General features: G+C 45.3%; 1 protein-coding gene across 3 annotated transcripts in view; it reads left to right on the top strand.

The window, feature by feature from the left end:
• Window positions 1–16972, top strand: part of LOC139583971 (protein MTSS 2-like) — a 48342-nt gene that overhangs the window by 18327 nt on the left and 13043 nt on the right. The window lies entirely within an intron of this gene.

The following is a 16972-nucleotide window of genomic DNA, read 5'->3' as shown; positions in this document are numbered from 1 at the left end:
GTACTGCTTGGAAATGGACACTGGGTATTATTGGGAAACAGTCTATTTATATCACCATAATCACTGACAGGAAAAGTCTCCTGCATCTCTCTCTTCTTTCTCTTTCTCTGTCTCTCTCACAATGTATCTCCACCTAACTCTCTCCTTTCTCTCCCTCTATCTCTCTCTGTCTTTCTCTGTGTCTCTCTCTGTCTTTCTCTGTCTCTCTCACAATGTATCTCCACCTAGCTCTCCCTCTATCTCTCTCTATGTATCTCCACCTAACTCTCTCCTTTCTCTCCCTCTATCTCTCTCTGTCTTTCTCTGTGTCTCTCTCTGTCTTTCTCTGTCTCTCTCTCTATGTATCACCACCCAACTCTCTCCTTTCTCTCCATCTATCTCTCTGTCTTTCTCTCTTCTTTCTCCAGCTTGGTCTGGGTTCAAGTCTGGGCTCCCAGCCGGGTGCCATGTTTTGAATCTTTGTGCACGTTGATGACGCCACTGTCTGTGTTTGTGAAGCAGATGGGGTGGTCGAACGCCAAGCACGTTGCCATGTGTCTGCCAGTGGTGTGTAAGCCTGATGTTTCTGTGTCCAAGTCCATGTCATCAGTGGGCTGAGCTAACTCAGCCTAGCATCTGCCTTCAATAAGGTCCTTCATAACCACAAAGTCTATTTTCTGAATGTATTAAAGAAGGCTGTTAATGTAAGATGTTTCCTCACTCTTTTTGCTGTTTGACTCAGTTTATGCTTGAGGTCCTACTGTGTGTGTGTGTCTTCAGTGAAGGGGTTTAGTTTTGGATGGGTTGGTTAGGACTTCAGACAAGGATGTTGAAGTGTGTGTTGGACAATGTTTCTTCATCCAGGTTTCAGAATGATCTGACTTACTGCCTGATGAGTTGATAGGATATACCTCTGTGTACAGGGGTTAGTATGGGTAAGTAAAGTTAGCCTGGATTTTAGAGTGGGTGAGTTAGTCCTCCATATTTTGATCAAGGTGAGCGAGGCATTCACATTTGGGAGAAAGTGAGTTACTATAGGTCCCCAATTCCCCCATATTTGGATGAGAGAAGGTGAGTTCTCCATATATGGGTGAGTGAGGGAGAATGGGGAAGTTAGTGACAGACAGTGAATGGGGGTGGATGGGTTGGAATTTCCAAAGCTCTCTGGAGGGAGGGAGGGGCGTACAGTTAATCCTCTTATAGCTCCAACACACATAACAGAGTGGGTTTCCTCTCTTCAGATTAACAGAAGCAGATCCCATAGCTTTAACATACACACTACAGTCTGCTGATCACTGTCATGGGATGTGCGTGTTCATATACACAGTACTAAAGCTAAGTGTACTGTGTGCTAGATCTAACACACACACTCACAGATACTCTTTTCAGATTAATTCACATACACAATTGTCTAGTCAATCAATATGCGCAGATCAGCATATGCTCCCTCCCTTCTCTCTTTCTCTCTCTCGTTCTCTCTTTCTCTCTCTCGTTCTCTCTTTCTCTCTCTCATTCTCTCTCTCCTAGTAGATCAGTGTGTCAGTGAGGCAGTAATCCTGCTTGGCTGCTGTGCTTCTCTGGGTTGGCAGATGGCACAGATATCCTTGCCCGTCATCTGGACAACCTGAAGATTACTGTCAGCTTTACCATCATAGCAGTGGAGCTATTGTTAAAAAAAACAGTGGGCCCTTGTGATATGGGGATATGAGTCTAGTTTTATTTGGGGAGATGTAGGATGTGGATGTAGGAGTGTGTACTAGCCTGGTTCCAGATCTGTTCGTGCTGTCTTGTCAACTCCTATGGTCATTGTTGGCCAGACAGCACAAACAGATCTGGGACCAGGCTAGGAATGTACTGTATATAGCCTAGATACAATCTGTGTTGTGTTTAGGCTATTTTATATGATACATGTGTAGACTCGAATATGTATGGGACCGGATTATTTAGATGTGGACATTGTGTGCAGGGTATTTGTTGTTGAATACATGGTTGTTGCGTGATGCTCTTCACCATGGCATGCTATTCCTACTGATTATATTGTATTGCTCTTGAGTCTTGAATGAACACCATCGTTATAGCGGTCTGTCCGTCCGTCTGTGTCCGCCTGCCGGTCTGTCATGGTGGCTCTGAGTTCCCATGTGCTTTCAGAGGCCTGTGCTAACCTGCGGTCGCCTCCTAAACCCCGAAATGAACGATTCCAATTATTATTATTACTACAGAGAACGGGAGGAACGGAGGGAAGGGGAGAATAATACTATAGAAGGAGAAGAAAAAAAGTCTATCTTGGCTCTGTGTAAGGAACACTCTGCAGGCGAATACCGAGCAAAGAAGACAAACATGCGAGTTGAGGAGAACACTGTGTTCAGCTTTATCTTGTAAGGACCGGGTGGAGGGGAGCAAGGGATAGCAGGAGAGGGAAAACAAAAGGGAGAGAGAGAGGGACAGAAAAGAATGCAAACTAAGGCAATGAGGGAAGGGAGTGAGTGAAGGAATAAAGATACGGCTTGGATCATGGAGTTAAGAGCGTGTTTCTCAACCGGTTTAGCAGGACTCTTTGGAGATCCCATTGGGATCCCTTAAAGGGATACTTTGGGATTTTGACAAGAACAATGTATCTACTTCCCCAGAGTCAGATGGACTTGTGGATACCATTTCTATGTCTCTGCATCCAGTATGAAGGAAGTTAGAGGTAGTTTTCCACGAGTTAATCTGACTCTGGGGAAGTAGATAAAGGGCTTCATTGCCAAAATCCCAAATAATCATTTTAAGAGGTGGAGGCAGAAATATCTTCATGGGTGAAATCTACAGTATTACCCAATCTGCTCACAGTGAAATGGACCTTGAAAACAAGACAGTGGAGGAGGGGCACATGGATGGAGCACAGAGAGTGGGACTGGAAGGCTACTTGTTGTTCGAGACTAGAGTGAGGAACCTTTTAATGGTCAACTAGAACGATACATAAGACAGACATCAGTTTCTCAGAAACATTATGGAAAACAATGAGAGTCTATAATATTATACACACTGTGGTGGATCGCATCTGATTGTGATCCAGTGACTGTAGACTGTGGTGGGTCCCTCCAGCATCACTCCCATAGGTCAGGGTGTCCCTGACGGTCAGCTCTATGGCAACGCTCCGTGCTCTGGAAAAACAGTCTGGGGAGTAGGCCTATACATCTCCTCTGTCTCCCTCTCTCTTTCTGTCTCTTTCTCTCTTGTCTCTTTTTCACTCTGTTATTTTCTTTCTTTTTCTTTCCTTCTCTATCTTCCTCTGTCTCGTAAAACGTGGTGTTTTTCTCCTGCGTAGCTCCCTGATGAAAAGCACATCTGGAGAAAAGAGAGACAGACACAGACAGGATTATTTTTAGCAACACTTATGTCCCAAGGCAGGAAGCTCCTTCAGCAGTAAATATCTCTACCTCCTCCTCCTCCTCCTCCTCCTCCTCCTGTCCATCATCCTAATACAGTCCAGAGGGTGGTATTGACTGCATAGTCCACACCACACTGGAGGTTGTGGAATCTGGTTGTGAAACTGTATTGTCTGTTAATTGTCTGTATTGTCTGTATTGTGCCATAACCTGTGCCATAAGGTGGCCTGAGTCTCACACAGACAGACAGGCTGGCAGGCAGACAGACGGATAGATAGACGCACGTGCACACACACACATACATTGAGAAACCTGGCATCCATGGCTGCACCTGCAGTGGACCAGTTCCGTTGTCCCCTTATCCCATCACTCGTCAGCCCATCCTCAGTCTATTGCCTCTTTTATCTTCTCCTTCTCCCCATCCCCCTCTTCTTTCATCTATTCAATGGCCTCTTCTGTGTCTCTGCCAGCTTGCTCTCTGAACCTCTTAAAAAAGGGGTGAGAGTGGGTAAAGGGAAGAGCTTGTGTTCAAATCAGTCTGATTATCGTCAGCGGTCACTGCTTGGCAAAGGTGCCAACGTGAGGTGTAACAACGTAATCCTTTGGAGTTTGTGCTGGAAGAAACTGTTATCTTTAGCACTAAGATATTTCCATAGCTAACTAGCTGGATAAGATTCCTATTTCTTACTTTTTTTTTCTTTTTTTTTTCTTCACCTTTATTTAACCAGGTAGGCCAGTTGAGAAAAAGTTCTCATTTACAACTGCGACCTGGCCAAGATAAAGCAAAGCAGTGTGACAAAAATCAAACAACAGAGTTACACATAAACAAAGGTACAGTCAATAACACAATAGAAAAAAATCTATGTACAGTGTGTGCAAATGTAGAAGAGTAGGGAGGTAGGTAATAAATAGGCCATAGAGGCGAAATAATTACAATTTAGCATTAACACTGGAGTGATGGATGTGCAAGTGATGATGTGCAAGTAGAGATACTGGGGTGCAAAAGAGCAAGAGGGTCAGTAATAATATTGGGGTGAGGTAGTTGGGTGTGTTATTTACAGATTGGCTGTGTACAGTGATCGGTAAGCTGCTCTGACAGCTGATGCTTAAAGTTAGAAAGGGAGATATAAGACTCCAGCTTCAGTGATTTGGTGGATCAGAGAATTATCAGCAGCAAGAGCGACATCATTGATATATACAGAGAAAAGAGTCGGCCCGAGAATTGAACCCTGTGGCACCCCCATAGACTGCCAGAGGTCTGGACAACAGGCCTTGCGATTTGACACACTGAACTCTGTCTGCAAAGTAGTTGGTGAACCAGACGAGGCAGTCATTTGAGAAACCAAGGCTATTGAGTCTGCCTATAAGAGTGCGGTGATTGACAGAGCTGAAAGCCTTGGCCAGGTCGATGAAGACGGCTGCACAGTACTGTCTTTTATCAATGGCGGTTATGATATCGTTTAGGACCTTAAGCGTGGCTGAGGTGCACCCATGACCAGCTTGGAAACCAGATTGCATAGTGGAGAAGGTATCTCAGACGATACAAAAGAGAGGTTGAACAGGCTAGTAATAGGGGTTGCAACAATTTCGGCGGGTAATTTTAGAAAGAGATGGTCCAGATTGTCTAGCCCAGATCATTTGTAGGGATCCAGATTTTTTTAGCTCTTTCAGAACATGAGCTGTCTGGATTTGGGTGAAGGAGAAGCTGGGGAGGCTTGCTACAGGGGGTGCTGAGATGTTGGCCGGGGTAGGGGTAGCTAGGTGTAAAGCATGGCCAGCCTTAGAAAAATGTTTATTGAAATGATCGTATATTTATCGGTGGTGACAGTTTCCTATCCTCAGTGCAGTGGGCAGCTGGGAGGTGGGTGCTCTTATTCTCCATGGACTTTAGTGTCCCCAAACTTTTTGGAATTAGTGCTACAGGATGCACATTTCTGTTTGAAAAAGCTAGCCTTAGCTTTCCTAACTGACTGAGTATATTGGTTCCTGACTTCCCTGAAAAGTTGCATATCGCGGGGGCTATCTGATGCTAATGCAGAACACCACAGGATGTTTTTGTGCTGGTCAAGGGCAGTCAAGTCTGGTGTGAACTAAGGGCTATATCTGTTCTTAGTTCAACATTTTTTGAATTGGGCATGCTTATTTAAGATGGAGAGGAAAGCACTTTTAAAGAGCAACCAGGCCTTCTCTACTGACGGGATGAGGTCAATATCCTTCCAGGATACCTGGGCCAGGTCGATTAGAAAGGTCTGCTTGCTGAAGTGTTTTAGGGAGCGTTTGACAGTGATGAGGGGTGGTCGTTTGACCGCGGACCCATTACGCAAGCAGGCAATGACGCAATGATCGCTGAGATCCTGGTTGAAGACAGCAGAGGTGTATTTAAAGGGCAAGTTGGTCAGGATGATATCTAAGAGGGTGCCCATGGTTACGGATTTAGGGTTGTACCTGGTAGGTTCCTTGATAATTTGTGTGAGATTGAGGGCATCTAGCTTAGATTGTAGGACGGCCGGGGTGTTAAGCATGTCTCAGTTTAGGTCACCTAATAGTACGAGCTCTGAAGATAGATGGGGGGCAATCAATTCACATATGGTGTCCAGGGCACAGCTGGGGGCTGAAGGTGGTCTGTAACAACGGTGAGAGACTTGTTTCTGGAAAGGTGAATTTTTAAAAGTAGAAGCTCGACTTGTTTGGGCACAGACCTGGATAGTATGAAAGAACTCTGCAGGCTATCTCTGCAGTAGATTGCAACTTGTCGGAACATTTTATACTTAGGGATGGAAATTTCTGGATTTTTGGTGGCCTTCCTAAGCCAGGATTCAGTCACGGCTAGGACATCTGGGTTGGCAGAGTGTGCTAAAGCAGTGAATAAACAAACTTAGGGAGGAGGCTTCTAATGTTAACATGCATGAAACCAAGGCTTTTACGGTTACAGAAGTCAACAAATGAGAGTTCCTGGGGAATGGAAGTGGAGCTAGGTGCTGCAGGGCCTGGGTTAACCTCTACATCACCAGAGGAACAGAGGAGGAATAGGATAAGGGTATGGCTAAAGGCTATAAGAACTGGTCGTCTAATGCGTTCGGAACAGAGAGTAAAAGGAGCAGGTTTCTGGGCGCGGAAGAATAGATTTAAGGCATAATGTACAGACAAGGGTATGGTAGGATGTGAATACAGTAGAGGTAAACCTAGGCATTGAATGACGATAAGAGAGGTTTTGTCTCTAGAGACACCATTTAAACCAGGTGAGATCACCGCATGTGTGGGAGGTAGAACAAAAGGGCTAGCTAAGTCCTATTGATCAGGGCGGGAGGCTCTACAGTGAAATAAGACAGTCACCAACCAGAACAGCCATGGACAAGGCATAATGACATTAGGGAGAGGCATGCATAGCCGAGTGATCATACGGTTCAGTGAGTAGCTAGGCGAGCTGGAGACACGGCGATTCAGACAGCTAGTGGGCCGGGTCTAGCAGAAGGGCCTTAGGGGGACGTCGCAATGGAAGAGTCAAACCCCCTTGGACAGTTACGTCGGCAGACCAGTTGTGATGGATCGGCGGGGCTCCGTGTAGGCAGTAAAAGGGTCCAGGCCAATTGGCAAAACAGGTATTGTAGCCCAAGAAATTGGCTGATGGACCTCTTCAGCTAGCTGGGAGTTGAGCCTAGCTCGGGGCTAGCTCCAGGCTAACTGGTGCTTGCCTTCGGGACAGAGATGTTAGCCAGGAGTAGCCACTCGGAAAGCAGCTAGCTAGCTGCGATGATCCGGTGTAAAGGTTCAGAGCTTGCGGTAGGAATCCGGAGATGTGGTAGAGAGAAAAAAAAACTGTCCGATATGCTCTAGACAGGTAGCGGGCCGCGGCTAGCAGATGGGCCTTCAGGGGACGTCGCGACAGAGGAGCCTGTTGAAACCCCCTCGGGCAGATTATGTCGGCAGACCAGTCGTGATGGATCTGCGGGGCTCCGTGTCGGCAGTTAAAGGGGTCCAGGCCAATTGGCAAAATAGGTATTGTCGCCCAAGAAGTGGCTGATGGACCTCTTCAGCTAGCCGGGAGATGGGCCTAGCACGAGGCTAGCTCCAGGCTAACTGGTGCTTGCTTCAAGGGGCGGACATTCCTGGGAGCATAACAATAAGAAAGTTCTGTTCTTTAGCTACCGCTGAACAGCCTCTATAAACATATTGATGTTTGACACAGGAAGAACATATCAGTCAGCACACTGAAAAACACTTAAGTGGTTTTAGCTAGCGGCAACTGGGCCATCCGCAACCGCAGGGCTCTCCAGAGGTTGGTGCACTCAGCCCAACGCATAACCGGGGGCATACTACCTGCCCTCCAGGACATCTACAGCACCCGGTATCACAGGAAGGCCAGGAAGATCATCAAGAATCTCAGCCACCCAAGCCACGACCTGTTCACCCCATGCTACCATCTAAGGTGGAGACAGTACAGGTGCATCAAAGCTGAGACCGAGAGATTGAAAAACAGCTATCTCCAGGCCATCAGCCTGTTAAATAGTCACCACTGGCAGCCTCCGCCCAGTACCCTGCCATGGAGCCTGCACCTTAGAGACTGTCACAGATTGCCCCGGTACTGCTTCTCATTCTCTTCACCAGCTCCGGAGGTCTACGTCACTGGCCTTCTAGGCGTCACTGAACTGGATCATTACCACCAACCCCGGACTGTCTTGTCTCATTACTCACCCCTGATTAGTATGTGTATATATGTGCCCTCTGTTCCCGATTGTCCTTGTTGATTATTGTTCCATGTCCGTTGTTCTTGTGAGTACCTGTGCTCTGTTGTATCGGCTTGCATGTTAACGTGTTAGTGTGCACTTGTTATTACTGGTCTCGTCCCGTGTATTGTTATTACGGGTCTCGTCCCGTGTATTGTTATTACGGGTCTCGTCCCGTGTATTGTTATTACGGGTCTCGTCCCGTGTATTGTTATTACGGGTCTCGTCCTGTGTATTTATTAGAGGTTTACACCTCACTCTTTGTTTGGGTTACAGCCCTGTGGTTGTATATATATATACAGTTGAAGTTGGAAGTTTACATACACTTAGGTTGGAGTCATTGAAACTCATTTTTCAACCACTCCACAAATTTCTTGAGAACAAACTATAGTTTTGTCAAGTCTGTTGTGTCATGCACAAAGTAGATGTCCTAAGTCATTTTTCCAACAATTGTTTACAGACAGATTATTTCACTTATAATTCACTGTATCACAATTCCAGTGGGTCAAAACTTTACATACACTAAGTTGACTGTGCCTTTAAACAGCTTGGAAAATTCCAGAAAATTATGTCATGGCTTTAGAAGCTTCTGATTGGCTAATTGACATAATTTGAGTCAATTGGAGGTGTACCTGTGGATGTATTTCAAGGCCTACCTTCAAACTCAGTGCCTCTTTGCTTGACATCATGGGAAAATCAAAAGAAATCAGCCAAGACCTCCACATGTCTGGTTCATCCTTGGGAGCAATTTCCAAATGCCTGAAGGTACCACATTCATCTGTACAAACAATAGTATGCAAGTATAAACACCATGGGACCATGCAGCCGTCATACCGCTCAGGAAGGAGATGCATTCTGTCTCCTAGAAATTAATGTATTTTGGTGTGAAAAGTGCAAATCAATCCCAGAACAACAGCAAAGGACCTTGTGAAGATGCTGGAGGAAACCGGTACAAAGTATCTATATCCACAATAAAACGAGTCCTATATCGACATAACCCATGAGGCCGCTCAGCAAGGAAGAAGCCACTGCTCCAAAACTGCCATAAAAAGCCAGACTACGGTTTGCAACTGCACATGGGGACACAGAGCATACTTTTTGGAGAAATGTCCTCTGGTCTGATAACAAAAATAGAACTGTTTGGCTATAATGACCATCGTTATGTTAGGAGGGAAAAAGGGGGAGGCTTGCAAGCCGAAGAACACCATCCCAACCGTGAAGCACCGGGGGTGGCAGCGTCATTGTAACGATCGTCTAAGGGTGAAGAGTAGTCATCGGACCAAAGCGCAGCGTGGCAAGTGTTCATGTTATTTTTATTCGAAAAGAAACACTAAAGAAAATAACAAAGAGAGTGAAACAAAAACTAAACAGTCCTGTAAGGTGCAGCAACCTAAACCTAAAAACCTAAAACTACCCACAAAACCAACATGGAAAAATGGCAACCTAAATAGGCTCCCCAATCAGAGACAACGAGAAACAGCTGTCTCTGATTGGGAATCAATTCAGGCCACCATAAACCTACATACCCCTAGACCATACAAAATCCCCAAAGATAAACCAAAACCATAGACAATACAAAAACCCTAGACAATACAAAAACTAAACAAACCACCCTTGTCACACCTTGACCTAACCAAAAAATAAAGAAAACAAATATAACTAAAGTCAGGGCGTGACAGTCATGTTGTGGGGGTGCTTTGCTGCAGGAGGGACTGGTGCACTTCACAAAATAGATGGCATCATGAGGTAGGAAAATGATGTGGATATATTGAAGCAACATCTCAAGACATCAGTCAGGAAGTTAAAGCTTGGTCGCAAATGGGTCTTCCAAATGGACAATGACCCCAAGCATACTTCCAAAGTTGTAGCAAAATGGCTTATGGACAACAAAGTCAAGGTATTGGAGTGGCCATCACAAAGCCCTGACCTCAATCCTATAGAAAATGTGTGGCCAGAACTGAAAAAGTGTGTGTGAGCAAGGAGGCCTACCTGACTCAGTTACACCAGCTCTGTCAGGAGGAATGGGCCAAAATTCACCCAACTTATTGTGGGAAGCTTGTGGAAGTCTACCCGAAACGTTTGACCCAAGTTAAGCAATTTAAAGGCAATGCTACCAACTACTAATTGAGTGTATGTACACTTCTGACCCACTGGGAATGTGATGAAAGAAATAATAGCTGAAATAAATCATTCTCTCTACTATTATTCTGACATTTCACATTCTTAAAATAAAGTGGTGATCCTAACTGACCTAGACAGGGACTTTTTACTAGGATTAAAATGTAGGAATTGTGAAAAACTGAGTTTAAATGTATTTGGCTAAGGTGTATGTAAATTTCCGACTTCAACTGTGTATATACACTGCTCAAAAAAATTAAGGGAACACTTAAACAACACAATGTAACTCCAAGTCAATCACACTTCTGTGAAATCAAACTATCCACTTAGGAAGCAACACTGATTGACAATAAATTTCACATGCTGTTGTGCAAATGGAATAGACAAAAGGTGGAAATTATAGGCAATTAGCAAGACACCCCCAATAAAGGAGTGGTTCTGCAGGTGGTGACCACAGACCACTTCTCAGTTCCTATGCTTCCTGGCTGATGTTTTGGTCACTTTTGAATGCTGGCGGTGCTTTCATTCTAGTGATAGCATGAGACGGAGTCTACAACCCACACAAGTGGCTCAGGTAGTGCAGCTCATCCAGGATGGCACATCAATGCGAGCTGTGGTAAGAAGGTTTGCTGTGTCTGTCAGCGTAGTGTCCAGAGCATGGAGGCGCTACCAGGAGACAGGCCAGTACATCAGGAGACGTGGAGGAGGCCGTAGGAGGGCAACAACCCAGCAGCAGGATCGCTACCTCCGCCTTTTGTGCAAGGAGGAGCACTGCCAGAGCCCTGCAAAATGACTTCCAGCAGGCCACAAATGTCCATGTGTCTGCTCAAACGGTCAGAAGCAGACTCCATGAGGGTGGTATGAGGGCCCGACGTCCACAGGTGGGGGTTGTGCTTACAGCCCAACACCGTGCAGGACGTTTGGCATTTGCCAGAGAACACCAAGATTGGCAAATTCGCCACTGTGGTAAATTCAATTAATTGGACATGATTTGGAATGGCTCACACCTGTCTAGATAAGGTCCCACAGTTGAAAGTGCATAAAAGAATGGCGCCGGAGGAGATGGCTGCCGTTTTACTGAACCTCCCAAACAATTGTGCTATTGTGTGTGTTTTTTCGTGTTATTTGTAACTTATTTTGTACATATTGTTTCTGCCACCGCCTCTTATGACCGAAAAGAGCTTCTGAATATCAGGACAGTGATTACTCACCTCGTACTGGACAAATACTTTCACTTTAACTAGTCGGACGCGAAGGATTTACTTCAGACAAGGCCCAAATCCCTGTCATTCGCATTAAGAAGAGACAGAGATATCGGGGACGTAGGTCGGGGTGCCTTGTAAGGATCTGACAGCGAGTGAGTAATCTGCCTTTTCAGTCCTATTAGCCAACATGCAATTATTGGATAACAAAATGGATGAGCTCCGATCAAGACTATCCTACCAACGGGACATTAAAAACTGTTATATCATATGTTTCACTGAGTCATGGCTGAACGATGACATGGATAACATACAGCAGGCTGGGTTTTCTGTCCATCGGCAAGATAGAACAGCTTCCTCCGTTAAGACAAGGAGTGGCGGTCTGTGTCTATTTGTCAATAACAGCTGGTGCACGAAATGTAATATTAAGGAAGTCTCAAGGTTTTCTTGCCTAAAGTAGAGTATCTCATGATAAGCTGTAGACCACACTATTTATGTTTTTCGTAGCTGTCTATTTACCACCACAAACCGATGCTGGCACTAAGACGGTACTCAACGAGCTGTATAAGGCCATAAGCAAACAAGAAAATGCTCATCCAGAGGAGGCGCTCCTAGTGGCCGGGGACTTTAATGCAGGGAAACTTCAATCTGTTTTACCTCATTTCTACAAGCATGTTACATGTGCAACAAGAGGGGAAAAAACTCTAGACCACCTTTACTCCACACACAGAGACACGTACAAAGCCCTCCATTTGGCAAATCTGATCATAACTGTATCCTCCTGATTCCTGCTTACAAGCAAAAACTAAAGCAGGAAGTACCAGTGACTCGCTCAATAAGAAAGTGGTCAGATGACGCAGATGCTAAGCTATAGGACTGTTTTGCTAACACAGACTGGAATATGTTATGTGATTCTTCCGATGGCATTGAGGGGTACACCACATCAGTCACTGGCTTCATCAATAAGTGCATCCATGACGTCGTCCCCACAGTAACCGTACATACCCCAACCAGAAGCCATGGATTACAGGCAACACCTCCACTGAGCTCAAGGGTGGAGCTGCCGCTTTCAAGGAGCGGGACTCTGACGCTTATAAGAAATACCGCTATGCCCTCCGACGAACCATCAAACAGGCAATGTGTCAATACAGGACTAAGATTGAATCGTACTACACCGGCCCCGACACTAGTCGGATGTGGCAGGGCTTGCAAACTATTATGGACTACAAAGGGAAGCAAAGCCGCGAGCTGCCCAGTGACACGAGCCTACCAGATGAGCTAAATAGATGCTATGCTTGCGTCGAGGCAAGCAACACTGAAGAATGCATGAGAGCATCAGTTGTTCCGGACGACTGTGTGATCACGCTCTCCGTAGCCGATGCGAGTAAGAGCTTTAAACAGATCAACATTCACAAGGCCACAGGGCCAGACGGATTACCAAGACATGTACTCTGAGCATGGTCTGACCAACTGGCAGGTGTCTTCACTGACATTTTCAACTTGTCCCTGACCGAGTCTGTAATATCAACATGTTTCAAGCAGACCACCATAATAGTCCCTGTGCCCAAGAGCACCAAGGTAACCTGCCTAGATGACTACTGACCCGTAGCACTCACGTCTGCAGCCATGAAGTGCCTTGAAAGCCTGGTCATGGCTCATATCAACACCATTATCCCAGAAACCCTAGACCCACTCCAATTTCTATACCGCACCAACAGATCCACAGATGATGCAATCTCTTTTGCACTCCAAACTGCCCTTTCCCACCTGGACAAAAGGAACACCTATGTGAGAATGCTACTAATTGACTACAGCTCAGCGTTCAACACCATAGTGCCCTAAAAGCTCATCACTAAGCTAAGGACTCTGGGACTAAACACCTCCCTCTGCAACTGGATCCTGAACTTCCTGACGGGCTGCACCCAGGTGGAAACCTGGCACCGTCCCTACGGTGAGCGCTCAGGACCTCAGACTGGGGCGCAGGTTCACCTTCCAACAGGATAATGACCCTAGGCACACAGCCAAGAGACATCGGGACAAGTCTCTGAATGTTCGTGAGTGGCCCAGCCAGACCCCAGACTTGAACCTGATCGAACATCTCTGGAGAGACCTGAAAATAGCTGTGCAGCAACGCTCCTTATCCAACCTGACAGAGCTTGAGAGGATCTGCAGAGAAGAATGGGAGAAACTCCCCAAATACAAGCTTGTAGCATCATACCCAAGTAGACTCGAGGCTGTAATCACTGCCAAAGGTGCTTCAACAAAGTACTGAGTAAAGGGTCTGAACACTCATGTAAATGTGATATTTCAGTTTTTAATTTTTAATAAATGAGCAAAAATGTTTAAACTGCTTTTGCTTTGTCATTGTGGTATTGTGTGTAGATTGATGAGGGAAAAAAACGATTTAATCCATTTTAGAATAAGGCTGTAACATATCAAAATGTGGAAAAAGTCAAGGGGTCTAATAATTACTGCTGTACACACCTTTTCTATTCATATACTGTCAATAAGTTCTATACATACCATCAGACTCTGACATTGCTCTTTCTAATATTTCTATATTTCGTAATTTATGTTAATTTTGGGGATTTGCGTGTATTGTTTTGTGCTGTTATGTATTACTGTCCTGTTGGAGCTAGGAACATAAGCATTTCAATACACCCGCAATAACATCTACAAAATATGTGTACGCGACCAATAAAATTTGATTTGACACACACACCATGTTGAAGACAGTGATGGAGGCCCCTGGCTCTAGTCCTGTAGCTCCTGGCGGGGCCAGTGCAGCCCCGAAAAGCCAGTCTGTTAAAGTGGTGCTTCTCCTCCCCTGAGGATCACTGGGGATAATCAGGACCAGTGGTCTGGGTCTGGAACCACTCACCAGTCTATGAGCCTGGTCTGCTCAACAATACTGTACACAACCACTTTTACTATGGTGGTATACAGCTATGTAGCTACCTGTGTGAGTATGTGCCTATACGTTCATCCACCTCTGAGATGTGACTATTTACGATGGCAGCTGTTATTTCTTCCATTTTGTTATACACAGCTGGTTTGCGTAATGGTTATTTCTCACTTTGTCTGTGTTGAGCACATCCAGAATGGCAATTCCCTTCGATGTGCGTTGCATTGGATGGATCCATTTTAGACAGGCGTTAGTGAGGGGAGAGTTTGAGGCTATCCCTGTGTCTGCTCCAGCCAGGCCTGTGGTGTGGGCTATTCTGGTGGCTGTGGGACTCCAAGGCGTGAAGCGTAGAGCGTGTCCGCTCACGGCCAGGTCTCCAGTATGCAGGAAGCCTGCTGTACAGGACCTCTCCAGGATGTAGCTGTCAGCTAATCCCTTCTGGGGGGGGGGGGGGGGATGTGTGTGTGTGGCTGACAGTGACATTGGGAAGGTCTGTTATGGAGATAAAAGGTCCATTACTTCCTTCCTTCCTTCCTTCCTCCATCCACCTCCTCCTCCTTCGTTCCTCCTCCTGCCAAATCACCCTCTTTAGAGCTGATCTGCAGCTGTGGACGCCTCCTGTAGTGAAAAGACATTGTGGAAAGAGGAACACTGAGAAAGTGTCTGTGTGTCCTGTGTATGTGTCCCTGAGTGTGTGTGTCTCTCTGTGTGTGCATTTACATGTGCAATACTGTAAATGTATACAAGTTTATGCTTAAACTTGTGCATTTTCTCTGTCAGGGTTTCTTAAACCTTTTCAGCTGATGTCGATATTTCAGCTGATGATCGATATATGTCGATCTTCCTTGCTGAGCGGCCTTTCATGTTATGTCGATATAGGACTCGTTTTACTGTGGATATAGATACTTTTGTACCTGTTTCCTCCAGCATCTTCACAAGGTCCTTTGCTGTTGTTCTGGGATTGATTTGCACTTTTTGCACCAAAGTACGTTCATCTCTAGGAGACAGAACGCGTCTCCTTCCTGAGCGGTATGACGGCTGCGTGGTCCCATGGTGTTTATACTTGCGTAATATTGTTTGTACAGATGAACATGGTACCTTCAGGCGTTTGGAAATTGCTCCCAAGGATGAACCAGACTTGTGGTCTACAATTTTTTTGTCTGAGGTCTTGACTGATTTCTTTTGATTTTCCAATGATGTCAAGCATTGAGTTTGAAGGTAGGCCTTGAAATATATCCACAGATACATTGACTCAAATTATGTCAATTAGCCTGTCAGAAACTTCTAAAGCCATGACATAAGCTGTTTAAAGGCACAGTCAACTTAGTGTATGTAAAGTTCTGACCCACTGGAATTGTGATACAGTGAAAGAATCTGTCTGTAAACAATTGTTGGAAAAATGACTTGTGTCATGCAAGTCCTAACCGACTTGGCAAAACTATAGTTTGTTTACAAGAAATTTGTGGAGTGGTTGAAAAACGAGTTTTAATGACTCTGTTTGTCAACTTTGACTTCAACTGTATGTGTGTGATACTGGCATATTCACATTGATTTGAAGGCCAAACATCCTTTAAATAATTATAAAATTCATCAAGTGTTGTAAAGAGACTAGACAGAATGGGGAGGTGAGTCCAATCCATAGTTTCACTAAAATTGGCGATATTGATGAATGCAAATACACAGGCAGTTATGTTACAAATCAGCACCTCTTTCAGGAGAGATAAATACAGATAGGTGTTTGTAAGCGCCTCACATGGCCCCTGTTCCCTATATCAATTCCTCTTTTGTCCCAGTAGGTGAGATTCAGCTGGCTAACCTCTGACCTCTCACCTTTACCCCTTTCAGTCACCTGGAAAGGAAAAAGCTAAATGACAACACGACTAAACTCCCACCACATATCATCCCATCCACACATGATTGTCAGTGGATACATCCATTGATCCCCCAAAGCCATCCAGCATCTGGCTGGAAACCCCTGATGCCTTTGGGAGATGGAGGTCTGTGAGGTGGAAGGCTTTTCATGTAGTCCCAGAAGCACTGAAGCCAATAGTTAAGGGAATGTGTTGTGAATCGTTCTTTGTCTTATGATGAGTTTGTTTCAGTAAGGATTTAGTATAGTCTCTGGGTATACAAATGGAATAGATTACTCTTCATTGTATGCATCCATCTTCATTATTCCTCAGTCAGAGAATGTTTGATTTGACCCAGTTATATCAGCAGTTGTACTCTCTTTTTTTTTTTACCTCTAATAGCCTTTTCAGAACTACTGAACTGAGCCGAGCTGTAATGCTCTGGCCTGGCTACACATCCACCATTGTTGCTGGAGCCATTACAGTTCAGGTTGGCACAGTAGTTTTAAAAGGGTTTAACTGTGTGCAGGCCCAGGGCTGGTAGGTTGATCCTTTCTCATGGACAGACAGGTTCAAGCCGGTCTCTCCTCGCTCCCCTGTAAGAATGGTGTTTAGGAAACACAGAGAGAACAGGAAAGGCAGAGCAGGCTGGGGAAGAATAGAGGGATATCCCCTTACAGGGTTCCCTCCTTTTTCCTTCAGGATAGAGGGCTGAGAAGTTAGGAAGGGGGGCGGGGGGGGGAGGGGTTGTTATGTAAATCACTTCACCTGTCTACACTAACAAGACTCATACAAACATATGCCTGCACATACACACATCAAACTT

This window comes from Salvelinus alpinus, chromosome 9, assembly GCF_045679555.1.
Source record: "Salvelinus alpinus chromosome 9, SLU_Salpinus.1, whole genome shotgun sequence".
Lineage (NCBI taxonomy): Eukaryota > Metazoa > Chordata > Actinopteri > Salmoniformes > Salmonidae > Salvelinus > Salvelinus alpinus.
The sequence above is the reverse complement of the archived record's forward strand: the minus strand, read 5'-3'. Positions and strand labels throughout refer to the sequence as shown.